This window comes from Acartia tonsa, chromosome 8, assembly GCF_053477335.1.
Source record: "Acartia tonsa isolate MP-2025a chromosome 8, ASM5347733v1, whole genome shotgun sequence".
NCBI lineage: Eukaryota > Metazoa > Arthropoda > Copepoda > Calanoida > Acartiidae > Acartia > Acartia tonsa.
In genome coordinates this window covers 173,713-188,290 of record NC_137267.1, presented here as the reverse complement: position 1 = coordinate 188,290, position 14,578 = coordinate 173,713, and positions in this window count along the sequence as shown.

The following is a 14,578-nucleotide window of genomic DNA, read 5'->3' as shown; positions in this document are numbered from 1 at the left end:
GAAATTTGATGGATGGATCATGATCAATTTGTACCTCGATTTCATAGTTTTCAACTAATTTTGCCTTAAAAATCAGTTTTACCAAAGTGCCTTAATTTTGAAGATTAAACAGACAAACAGACAGACAAACAGACAGACAAACAGACAGACAAACAGACAGACAATCAGACAGACAAACAGACAGACAAACAGACAGACAAACATACAGACAAACAGACAGACAAACAGACAAACAAACAGACAGACAAACAGACAGACAAACAAAAAGACACGCAAACAGATAAACTGGCACTTGATAAACAAACAGACAGACAAATATCCATTAGAAAAACAGACAAAAGGCATTCAAACATCAATCAGACAGTAAAATAGACAGACAAACAGATAGACAAAAATACAAGCAAACATATGTACTAAAATATAAACAGACACCTAAGACAGACAGACTAAATATATGCAGAAACTGTAATACTAATATTTAGTTTATATATTCTTACTATAAAGGTTATTCTGTTCATCCAGTTCTAATGAAGATTAACTTTAAACTGTGTTAAACAATTACTAATCATGTTACTTTCATACATGTACGATGACTAGCAAATTTTGCTATCTATCTATCTGCTTGAAGATAGCTAGGTGGATATCTAGCTAGCAGCTAGTCAAAAGAATGATTAATTATCTATCTATCTATCTATCTATCTATCTATCTATCTATCTATCTATCTATCTATCTATCTATCTATCTATCTATCTATCTATCTATCTATCTATCTATCTATCTATCTATCTATCTATCTATCTATCTATCTATCTATCTATCTATCTATCTATCTATCTATCTATCTATCTATCTATCTATCTATCTATCTATCTATCTATCTATCTATCTATCTATCTATCTATCTATCTATCTATCTATCTATCTATCTATCTATCTATCTATCTATCTATCTATCTATCTATCTATCTATCTATCTATCTATCTATCTATCTATCTATCTATCTATCTATATATCTATCTATCTATCTATCTATCTATCTATCTATCTATCTCTCTATCTATCTACCTATCTATCTATCTATCTATCTATCTATCTATCTATCTATCTATCTATCTATCTATCTATCTATCTATCTATCTATCTATCTATCTATCTATCTATCTATCTATCTATCTATATATCTATCTATCTATCTATCTATCTATCTATCTATCTATCTCTCTATCTATCTACCTATCTATCTATCTATCTATCTATCTATCTATCTATCTATCTATCTATATATATATACTAGCGGCTTCGCCCCTAGCCTCTAGGGGCTATGCCCCAAGAGGTGATAAAAAAAAATAAGGCAAAAATCGTAAAAAGAATAATGAACAAAGGAAATCTTCAGCAAAAAAAAAGAAAAAAAAATGGGGGGGGGGGGGGGGTTTGGTTTTTTGGGGGGTTGGGGGTATCCCACCCCCCAAGAAAATAGCTTAAAACCACCACAGGACCAATAAGTAGATACCCTGAAGAGTAGAATTCGATCGGTTCAGTGGTTACCGAGATCTTAAGGGACAGACAGACAGACGGACAGACAGACATCGTTCTACTTTGTATTATAGATATATCTATCTATCAATCTATCTATCTTTCTATCTATCTATCTATCTATCTATCTATCTATCTATCTATCTATCTATCTATCTATTTATCTATCTATCTATATATATATATATATCTATCTATCTATCAATCAATCTATATATCTATCTATCCATCCACGGTATAAAGTACATTGAGCATGACTCAGCAATTTTGTTATAAGTTGTTTTTACGAACAATGGATGATTAACTATAATAGTTAAGGAAATATGCTGTAATAGGGTTTCCCAAGCCTTACATAGTCCTTTATAACTCTTGGGCTACGCCCCTAGAAGAGGGTTAGGAGTACTATTAAATGAATATAAATTATATAAAGAATATAGAGATGTTTTGCTTAACACATTGATGTTTGTTGTCCTAGGTACAAGTTTTTAAAAAATCGGAACATCGGAAAGTGTCATGTGTAACGTCATAAAATTACTTCTTATAAGGAAGGATGAGAGGAGAAGTGGAAAAGGAAACCAATAAAAAAGAGATGGATAGATAGTATTTTTATGACGTTACAGATTTTTTTAATACCTGTTCCAAGGACAACAAACATCAATGTTTTAAGCGAAACATCTCTATGTTAAAATTTGAGTTGTCAACAAAAATCAGAATAATAGAATAATTTTATCACATACAAAGTTGTTGCAAAAGGTTGAAAATCAATAATTTTTAAATGAACGTACGGGCATTCGGGTAAAGATTATTAGAGTTGCTTCGCTTTCTAAATCGTATATAAATATTACAGGAATCAGATGTACTGAATTTTAGTTTCCAAAAGTGTATCTAGCCTCTGCGTCCTATCTCAATATTTACTACTAGCTAAAAAAGCTTCAAACTTCCAAAAAAAAAAAATTTAAATTTGAAAAATTAAAATTTTGAATGTATAATGTATAAATAATGTATACATTATATTGCTTTTCCCTTTGACCGGAGTAGCTGAAAATAGCGTTTGCAATAATTGGGTTATATACTGTACAACTTTGGAAATTAGTCAAGAAATAGGCAATCCATTTTCAGCACATCAGGAATCATTATGCCAAGTTTGAGTTAAATAAAGATAAAGGATAAGAGCTATGGACGGACTGGCCCTAATTATAGAAAAGCTTTGCTATAAATGAAACAAATTTAATTAATTCATTGTTCACAAATGACTAATGTATAGTAATTTCATATAATTTTTAGACCTTCAAATATCGGCCAGGGATCTAAAGGGACAAGACATTATCCGATAAATTGATGTACATCCCCAATAATGATACACAAAATTACCCCTTCTGTAGATAACAATTATTGGTTAGAACGCTGTGACACCCAACTTAATGAACCAACTAATCAAAATTCAATAAAAGTCCCAAAAGTTTTAAAGCTAACGATAAGAAAACGTTAATATGTCAACACTTTGGGACTGGTGTAATAAGCAGCACATTGCACATTCCCTCAACTTCGCCATGATGATTCCTGTAACAATAAGGCATTTTTTAGAAAGGGTTGCAACTCTATAATTATTATCAGAACGTCCGCAGGTCAATTTTGACAAGTTTTCTGAAAATTCTCTATAAACAAATCGTAAAATGTAAGTATGTCCACATTAAGCATTTTGAATTCCAGCAATTTTATTTTCTGCTTATTAAACTCTAATACTCTGTTATTTTTTCATTACAAAGCTTCGCTTTTATGGATGTTGTCATCTTTGTTTATATAGCATTTTAGAAATCCCCGCCAATACGCTTATCATCAGAGAAAGAGAGAGAGAGAGAGGGCCAATGAGCTGTTTATTACACTATTCCCATAATTTTTATAATCACGTTTTCTTATTTGTTGGCTAGACAACTTTAGAGACTTTGTGAATTTGTTTGGTTGATTCAATAAGTTGAGTGTTCAAACGTTGCAACCATTGATTTTAATTTACAGAAGGGGTAATTTTGTGTATCATCATTGAGGATTTACATCAATTTATCAGCCATTGTCTTATGTAATCAGAATCAGATCCCTTGCTAATCATGAGCATGATTAGCAAGTTTTCGGTTACGACTAATTCATAATTCCCTCTAGCTTGAAAAATATTTTCAATCATGATATGCTACTTTTCTGTAAAAGTTGTATCTTAAAATTAACTAGCTAGCGGCTTCGCCCCTAGCCTCTAGGGGCTATGCCCCAAGAGGTGATCAAAAAATTTGTTTTGGCAAAATTCGTAAAAGGACCAAGGAAATCTTCAGAAAAAAAAATGGGAGGGATTTTTTGTTTTTTGGGGGGTTGGGGGTGTCCCACCCCCCAAGAAAATAGCCTAAAACCACCACAGGACCAGTAGGTATATTCCCTGAAGAGTAGAATTCGATCGGTTCAGTGGTTACCGAGATCTTAAGAGACGGACAGACAGACGGACAGACAGACGAACAGACAGACGGACGGACGGACATCATTCTACTTATTCTGTATTATATATTACAGCACAGCTTCCCTATAAGTAGGATAGGGTTATTCATACCAGGGATCTAAAGGGATTAGACAATGGCCGATAAACTGATGATACACAAAATTACCACTTTTGTAGATTACAATTAGTGGTTGGAACTTTTGGACACTCAACCTAATGAACCAACTAATCAAAATTCAATAAACGTTGTTAAACCAACAAATAAGATGATGTTATTATAAAACTTTGGGGACTAGTTCAATAGGATGCTAAGTTCAATGTATTTAGAAAAATATCCGTTTCATACGGACATGTCTAAAATACAGAAAAGCATTTCTATTAATAATTACAAATTTTTGCTACATAAATCACTTTCTATTAACTATATTTTTACAAGGATAGGCCAATTATTAATAAAAATTATCTTTAGAAAATTTCTTTAAGGTATATCTATGACTTTACTGGGTAATAATTATAAAAAAATTGGGGTGTAGGAAATAAGTGTATCGCTTTACACCCCCCTAATACAGCCAATGGGGATGGGGTTATATATATTCTCCCCCCTTGCACTGAAATTGCACTCCTCTTCTTGTCTATAATTTACCCCGTAAAAGCTCGCACCTCTCTACACCCCCCCCCCTTCGATTTTGAAATAAAAGGGGTGTAAAAGAAATATTTATTTCTTGATGTTGTATGTAAAATTTGCAACAGGTGTCAAAAAGCCACACTGTAAAGGAGAAGTAGGCAAGACAATAAAAGCCTACTAATTTATTTGAAAGAAAACCTTAAAGGAAGCCTGCAAGAAATACAACGCTTTAACTGCTGAAAGACTGCCACAAGTAGACCCAATACCCCAAATTTGAAGCCTTCAGCTTCTATAACAAAAAAGTTCTAGGCATTTTAAAATGACATTTTATATACAATGAAACTTTTGAAAGAATTGCAGTGGTAATGTTAGAAATTTTGAAATTAAACTACGTGGCCTAGAAACAAAATTATAAGCTTATTTTTGTCATAAATTTAGGCAACCAGTAACTAATTATATTTTTACAATAAAAATACCCATTTTTATAATCAAAATCATTAAAAAAAATTAAGTTTAACTTGCGTTGTACCGAGTGTACTGTAGCCAATCAGAAGGCTGAATAAGCTAAACAACCAATCACAGCTGAGCTTGTCTTAGTTTCCCCCTTTGTTTCCGTTTGATTTTCGTTTAAAAATGCAATTTAAATCGAATTTTTTTCATGGATTTTGACTTTGAGATGTGGTGTTTTTATTGTAAAAATGTATTCAGTTACCTGCAATCTAAGTTTCTGACAAAGATAAAGTCATAATTTTGTGTCTAGGCGACGTAATTTAATATTGTTTTTTTCTTTTATAAGCATTGTAAATCTTTCAAAATTTTCATTGTACATAAAATGCTATTTTGAAATGCCTAAAACTTATTTGTTATTGAAGCTGAAGGCTTTAAATATGAGGTATTGGGTCTACTTGTTGCAGTCTTTCAGCAGTTAAAGCGTGGTATTTCTTACAGGCGTCCTTTAGTTAATCACTCTCAGTGATAATCCACTTTTCATTAGTATCTAATTTTCTAGCTTTGTGTGTGTGTGTGTGTGTGTGTGTGTGTATGTGTGCGTGTCTGTGCACTTATGCATTGTCTTTTTGTGTCCATAGAAAAAAATGTTTACATTGTACATATCAATAGCTTAGAGATCAATAATAAAATGATTCTTTGCCTGTTGGCTTTTTACTTGAACTTATATCCAAAACCTTTAGCCAAAATGCCCTTATCTAAATTCAAAGACAGCTCTAATAGTTGATTTGGGCATATTATAATCGTTAAATCAATAACTAGCAATGCATGATGATTCCTGAAATAATCAGATACAATTTGGAAAGTGTACCATTATCATTTCCATTTTAGACATATTATTTTTTTAAATGTTGATTCTTAGGTTGATTAGGCACTATATTACAAGTGATTTATCTTTGAAATCATGATCTTATTTAACATACAATAATATTTAAGAAGTTTTAAGACATTTATACACAGATTTGTCTAAGCTTCACTTTTTATGGATGTTGTCATCCTTGTTTTTAAAAGCGAAGCTTTTCTATAATTAGGGTCGGTCCGTACGTCCGTCCGTCCGAGATAGATAGCTTTTATTCGTTAATTTAGGCATGTTAGAATTGTCCTATCGATTTCAAACTTTGCATGATGATTCCTGTAGTAGTTGGGTACGATTTAGAAAGCGTAGCAACTCTATAATCATTACCAGAATGTCCGTACGTCCATTTTAAACATGTTGATTTTTTTACTTTTTTAACAACAAATTTTCAAGTGTTCTATTTATCCGTTTGATCTGATTTTTGGTATATTGATTCCTGGGACAACAAAGAACAATATTATAAGCGAAGCAACTCTATAATCAAGTCCAAAATGTAAGTATGTCCATAAACATTATCGTATTTTTAAGCAGTTTTTCAACAAATTTACTTACAATTTTGATTCGACATTTATACATTTATGTTCCGATTTTTCAGTTCAGATACTATACAAGTGTGAATGTCCGTTTGTCCTACCGTTTCAGTGCTTCGCTTTTATGGATGTTGTCATCCTTGTTACTAGAATAAATCAAGGAACTGCAATGTCTATAAAGTTTTGGCGATTTCTCTCAAAGTCCCCCTACCACTCTTTTTATTTTTCAGTAATTGAATAGGCCATAATAGTTTCAACTTGCTTTTAAACAAGAATGACACCATCCACAAAATCTTCTAATAAAAGTTCTGAAATTACGGAGGACAAACGAACAATGTAGGCCCTAAGTTTATAAACAAAATTACATGTATATTTGTTGAAAAATTGCATAAATACAGATAACTGTACTTACATTTTCAAAAACTTATAATAGAGAGTGTACTTTATTATCATGAGAATCATTATTCCAAAAATAAGATTAAAAAGACTTACTGGTAAAAACTTTAAACTTGCTACGCTTTATAAATATTCCTAGCTGTCATCACAGGAATCATCATGCCAGATTTAAAAGGATCCGGTTCCAAACTATTAACAAACGATATAATCCTACAGAAGGGGGAATTTTGTAAATCATCATTGTTGATATACATCAATTTATCGTTCATTGTCTTATCCCCTAAGATCCCTGAGTGTTATAAACGTTATCATCTTTTTAAAAAGTGAAGCTTTTTTATAATTAGGGTCGGTCAGTCCGTCCGTAACGGAGAGCTTTTTTCGTTAATTTAGGCATGTTTATACAATTATCCGATTGATTTCAAACTTTGCATGCAGTAGTTAGGTACTATTTAGAATGCGTAGCAACTCTATAGTCATTACCAAAATGTCCGTATGTCCATTTTGAACATGTTGATTTTTAACTTTTTTACATCAAATTTATGTGATAAAATTATCCGATTGGTCTAATCTTATTTTTTGAAAACTGATTCCTAGGACAACAAAGAAAATTGTTATAAGCGAAGCATCTCTATAATCAAGTCCTAAAAATTCAAGTATGTCCTGAAACAATATTCTGTATATAAGCAATTTTTTCAGCAGATTTACTTACAATTTTGTTTCATTCGACTTTTATACATATATATTCTGATTATTCAGTTCTGACACTTTTCGTTTGTCCTACCGTTTCAGAACTTTGCTTTTATGGATGTTGTCATCCTTGTTTATTTTTGTACAATTAGTGCAACAAAAAGCACACAATTGGTTTGATGACAGATAAATTAAGGGTCTGATTTGTACCATGTGAATTTTTTTCGAGTTTTACAATTATTTAAAAAAAAATTACTTATTTTTTAATGTACAAAAAAATGACAAGCTACCGACTAATAATTATTTGTACACTTTAAATTTGAGTATATATTCTCGGACTACTGGGTAATTGTCACCGATTTTTTTTTCTCTGTGTAAGCGCAGTTTGTTCATAAAAGATGTGCAAAAGTATGGGGTAAATCTTTAACTTTCTAAATTGTAAAATATAGTTAGGGGGAGAGGAAAGAATAGAACTTTAAATGCACGTTGTGACATCATAGTTTATATACACTTTACTTCGTGCGTTGGCTTAAAAAGTTTCATGTTTTGCGTTCGAATCTGGATCATTGTCAGGTGCAAATAATTACTATGCACAGTTAGGACTTCCAGACAAAGGTTGTGCAATCAAAGGGTTAGTTGTCTATCGCAATTGTAAGATGTGGAGTATGTTTAATGGTGCGTGGAGAGGTCTAAAACCCGAAATGACGCCAAGCCCACTAGATTTAAAGTTGCACTAGAGGCCTCTAGGGGCATAGACGTTAGTATGCCATAAAGTACAAAAAAACATTATTCAATTAACATGGAACAAGAAGAATTGTTAGAATGTTACCCAAGTACTAAATTCATTTATCTATTATGAATTTTAAGAAGCAATGATAAAATAAAATTATCAAATAAAATTTTTACTCATTAATAAAAATGCAAAAAGGCAAACCCAATGATAGCTTTCTGAAAAATTCAATTTACTAGAGTAAAAGATAAAATTTGTTTTGGGAGACATCATAAAAAACATCATGTGATTTTAACAAAAGCCATTAATATATTTGTTTTAATAAGTTCTATTTTTACTTTAGACTAGCTACCTGAATTTTATTCTATACTTCATAATTCTTAACGCTTTTTTAGCTATTTCATTAGAGTTGATTACGAACTACTGCACCATCCCATTAACTGTTTTTTTGGCCTAGGTACTCAAATTTTCGAAATTGAAAAAAAATTCTAAGAAGATATTACCCAAGCCATACTTGATAAAAATCCTAATGTGATAAAATATTAGAAATTCTGAAAAGCTTTAACTAAAAAGTACTAGGGGCGACACATTGATAGTGGACAAAATAATGCCATTTCACCCGGACATACGCGGTCATACGTCATGTTGGAAGTGTTTTCAGATTGCGCTATTTGATTTACTATTTATCTTTAATTATAAGGTAAAAGCGATGCTTTCAAAATCATTCAATTCTCTCAAATTGCGAAATCTGGGATCTGAAATTTGCGTCACCCTTCCAACATTACGCATGAAGGCGTATGACAGGGAGAAATGGCATTATTTTGTCCACTATCGACACATAACTATATGTTCGTTTTGACGGGAACCAAAAGTTATTACAGCGAAACTACTCTATATATGGTTTACTTTTTGTTACGTTGTTCTTTCGGCATCGAAAAATCTCTAAAAATAAATAATTTTTGACAGTCACTGCAAAAAGTGAGGACCCTGACGAAGACCCTAATTATAGAAAAATACGGATTCCCAGGACGGTTTTAGGCTCTTTCTTTTAGGATTTAAGTCTGGGTATGATATATAAAGCTCTTTTCTTATTGTAAATCGCTGCAATACTGAATCCTAGGACAACAAAGTACATTGTATAAGCGAAGCATCTCTATAATCAAGTCCTAAAAATGTAAGTATGTCCTTAAACAGTTTTTTAACAAATTTACTTACAATCTTCAACTTTTAATAATTTATGTTGTGATTCTGACACTATACAAGTGTTAATATTCGTCTCTCATACAATTTCAAAGCTTCGCTTTTATTGATGTTGTCATCCTTGTTGAAGTAGAAGTAAGTCACACATGTTTAGCAACTTTTGTTCTTGATAAATCAATTGTTTCAACAACTTTCACTCAAATCATTTGAAAAATATCAGGGATCTAAAGGGATATGACAATGGCCGGTAATTGAAGTACATCCCCAATGATGATAAACGATATTACCCCCATTCTGTAAATTACAATTAGTGGTTGAAACGTTTGAACACTCAACTTAATGAATCAATCAAAATTAACTAAATTCCCAAAAGTTGTGAAGCCAACAAATTATAAAAAGATGCTGTAAAACTTTGGGTACCAGTGTAATAAACAGCCCAATGACCCCTCTTTAAAAAATGAGGAGTTTCAAAAGGTTAAGGAGGGTAATCTAATGTATTATTTTATATTTAGTTGATCGTCCAAACGTTCCAACCACTAATTGTAATCTACATTTTTCAATCTTATTTTGTGTATCAATTTTGGGGATGTACACTAATACATCGGCCATTGTCTTATCCCTTTAGATTCCTGCCCTCCTTCAAATCCCGATATTGTGCATTTGGAGGGAACTTAAAATTAAATTTTTTTGGGTGGTTTTAGGCTATTTTAGTACTCCCGACGTATGAAAGACCTTCCGAGACTCAAGGGCGAAGCCGTTAGCCCACAAGAGTGATAAGCTTTTACGTTTTATAAGAAATAAATAATATTTATTTTGGTAATAATTAAAAACAATATTTGGGAAAAATTCCTTAAATTGCTAGCATACTTAACAATAAACCCCACATTTAATAAACTACAAACAATTGGGAGGGAGGGGACATTTCGTTGTAAATTACATTGGTTCCCAAAATAAATGCCAGCACCAGAAATACTTATTTTTTAAAATTATATAACATACTAGGAGCGTAACCGCAATTTTTTTTTACACCTCCCAAAATTTTTACCCCCGGGGGGAAAATTTGCTTCGAGGGGGTAATTACCCCCTGTGAAATCTGTTCGCATGGGTAAATTTTGTTTACCCCCCCCCCCCCCAAAATTTACCCCCGGGGGTAATCACCCCTTTACCCCCCCTCCCCCCTTGGACGTCTATGCTTGTTAGTGAAAATTTTTGGGTTTGTGGGTGGAAAGGGGGGGGGGGAGGAGCGTGTATGAGTTTGTGAGTGCGAGGGTTGGGTGGAGGTCAGGGGTCTAGGTCTATGATTGTATGAAAGTGCAACTATTAATTACAATAACCCCAAGCTATTTTTAAAGGCGAAGCTTTTCTATAATTAGGGTCGGTCTGTCCGTCCCTAATTGAGTGCCTCGCGGACAGTTATCTCTATTCGTTAATTTAAACAGGTTCTAAATGTCCTATCAATCTTTACGAATTAATATTCATTTCATTCAGTTCTGACACTCAACAAGTTAATGTTTGTTTGTCTTACCGTTTCCGAGCTTCTCTTTATTGGATGTTGTTTTGTTACAGTCGAGCCTACCTCAACCCGCCTAGGCGATTGCAATACGTTTTCAAGCTTGTGTAAAAGTGTTCACAATCTAGAGTTTATTAATTCAATGATCAACTATGATGTAATAAAATATTTAATTAGATAAAAGATTTATGGCTTTTGTAATCTAAGTAAGGTGTTGACAAAATAAGATGGCATTTATTCACTAGGCTGAAGCAAACTCTTCCAAAGATGTTGTTGAAAAGATGAAGATTGAACACAAGGACAACAACAGATATTTTTTACTAGAGGGGGGGGCTCTTGTCTTATCCCTTAAGATCCTTGAGAGAATTTTCGGAAAGATTGTTGGCTTTTAATCAGGGATCTTAGGGGATATGACAATGGACAATAAAGAGATAATTAAGTTTTAAAAACAGATTTTGGGAACAGATTGACTGTGTATATCTGAAGAAAATATTTTATGTTAAAAAAAATATTTGATCACAGTAGCCTTTCTGTCTTAGGAGGACAGTGAGCGATTAATTGATATATAATCCATATTATGATAAACAAAATTACCCCTTCTGCAGATAAGGAATAAAGGAAAGAGATTATAAACATTAGGAGTAATATAATCTAAGTCAATTGTCCCTTCCTCCCCTATTTTACAATTTAGAAAGTTGAATTTGAAGTTTTTGCTTGTATTTTGCATATCAATCACGCACTACCAGGTCACGTGTACCTTTTGTACACAATTACCAAGCGCACAGAAAAGGGGCTGACGGGGTATTCAGTAGACCAAAGATGTATAACAAAGTGTAATTTATTTTAATCTTTAACCCTTACAGATCGGGGGGGGGGGGGGTCATATTGACCCCCCCCCCTCTATTTTTTCAATGTAATTTTTTTTGTAGGTAAGATAGAGAGTTGTGACTTCATGACTTTTTAAGTTTAGTAATTATACGCCGGCAAGAGTTGATTTTATTAGGATATCTGGTCTGGTCGGTTGTGGTGTCCGGTCAAAGTCGGTTGGGTAGCACCAAAATTTTTGAAAAATTCTAAATAAATCTTAATTTCTACATTATGACTTTGTATATAAGGTAGAAACCTAAAAATTTTTTGGTGAATACTGAGATATCAATGACCTTATGAGAAAAGTGGTGTTATGACCGTTTGACCGCACCCTGACCGACTTTATGACCGATTTTTAACCGGCTTTTACTACAGACATATATCATGAATATCGTGGCTTCTATTACAGCTAGAGACCTATAAATTTTTTTGGTAAATCCTTGAGCAATAATAAACAGATAAAAATATTAATTGGCGCCGCCAACCGCCGTTTTGCCGCCGTAACCGCCGAAAATGGCGGTTTCCGTTATTTGCCGTTTTTTGGCGATGATCAGAAAAAGTAATTTTTTTGTTATGAAAAATAAAAGTTCGTCCTAAAATTTGGTCATCCTAGCTGCAAAATTGGCCGCTCTACAGCTGTTTTAAAATTTAGCGGCTGGCCGCTAAAAAGCGGCTAAGGAGCGGCCTGACCGCTATGACTAGAAAAAGTAATTTTCTCTAAAAATACACATGAACCACCAGAAAAAATTTTACGTCTTTATCTGTAACAGAAGCCGAGATAGAGGGGGGGGTCAATATGACCCCCCCCCCCCCGATCTATTAAGGTGGGAATAGGGGCCCGATCTGTAAGGGTTAACATGTCAATATTTCATACATTTAAAATATTTATTTTTTTTAGAAAATATTAGGAAAACTGTATAAATTTTGTGTACAAATCAGACCCTTCATTTGCCTGTCATCCAACAACCTGTTCGCTCTGTCTCACGCAAATAGTAACAAACAAGGATGACAACATCCATAAAAGCGAAGCTCTAAAATGGTAGGACAAACGAACTGAATATTAATGCATATGTCTATACAAAATTGTAAGTAAATTTGTTGCAATACTGATTAAATACATGTTACTGTTTAAGGACATACTGACGTTTTTATGATTTTATTTTAGAGATGCTTTGCTAACAGCATTGTACGTTGTTGTACTAGGAATCAGTATTTTTAAAATCTACTAAAGGAATCACCATGCAAAGTTTTAAATTGATAGGACAATTCTAACATGCCTAAATTAACAAAAAGAGCTCTAATTATAGAAAAGATTTGCTTTTAAAAACTAGGATAAAACTATTCAGGCATTTCTTACGGGATAAAAGTAAGTTGAAATGAAAATTGAAAAAAAATTTCCCTCAAATTGCCAAGTTAAGCATCGACTACCCCTCCCTATTTAAGGCAGGTTGAAAAAACATGAAACTAGTGTAATTTTTAGATCAGTGTCTCCCCCCCTTACATAAAGTTGTTGTCATAGAGTTAAAAACCAGAATGCTTTTTACAATTACAACAATTATAGAGTTGCTACGCATCCTAAACTGTTGTATGAATAATCATGCGAAATCAATTCTTACATACATATTACAAACATATCTAAATTGCCGAAAAAGGGATAACTGTTGTGGATTGACGGACTGACCAAATTATAGAATAACTTTGCTTTCAAAATAAAATATACGTTATTATTGTTAGAATTATATATTACAACTAGCGGCTTCGCCCCTAGCCTCTAGGGGCTGTGCCCCAAGATGTGATAAAAAAAAATTTGGCAAAATTCGTAAAAAGACCAAGGAAATCTTCAGAAAAAAAAATGGGGGGGGGGTTTGTTTTTGGGGGGTTAGGGGTGTCCCGCCCCCCAAAAAATAGTCCAAAACCACCACAGGACCAGTAGGCATATACCCTGAAGAGTAGAATCCGATCGGTTCATTGGTTACTGAGATCTTAAGGGACGGACAGACAGACGGACAGACAGACAGACGGACAGACATCATTCTACTTTGTATTATAGATATGCAGTTTTTATGTAACAAAATTGTACACTATGATCGCTTGAAAGTTTGTAAGAGAAATTATTTTTAACCAAGGTACCACTACTAAATTCAGTTGATTATCAAAGTAAAACAGGGATGACAACATCCATGAAAGTGAAGCTCTAAAAATTAACACTTGTAGAGTGTCAGAGTGTAGAGTTGAAAGTGATAGCACAATTTTAAAATTTCTAAATTAATGACAACCATTTTGGACTGACGGACGGACTGACCCCAATAATAGAAAAGCTTCGCTTAAAAAAATTATTGATTATTATTGCATCTGTGAAGAATTTGTCTGGCGCACGGCTGGGGTAATGGAATGTTGATTTTTGGAGTACTTGTCCCCTCTCTCTCTTTCTTTCTTGTATATGACCCAATATGACCTTGTATAAACACTAGTGTGTGTGTGTGTGTGTGTGTTTGGGTATTTGTGTACCTGTGTAAGTGTGTGTGTGTGGGCATGAGTGTGCACGTGTATGTGGGTGTGACTGAGCGTAGACTAAATGGATATTGAATACATGGATATTTGTGACAGGGTTAGGTTGCTAATATAGATACTGGTCAATATGTTCCTCCATGGTCATTGG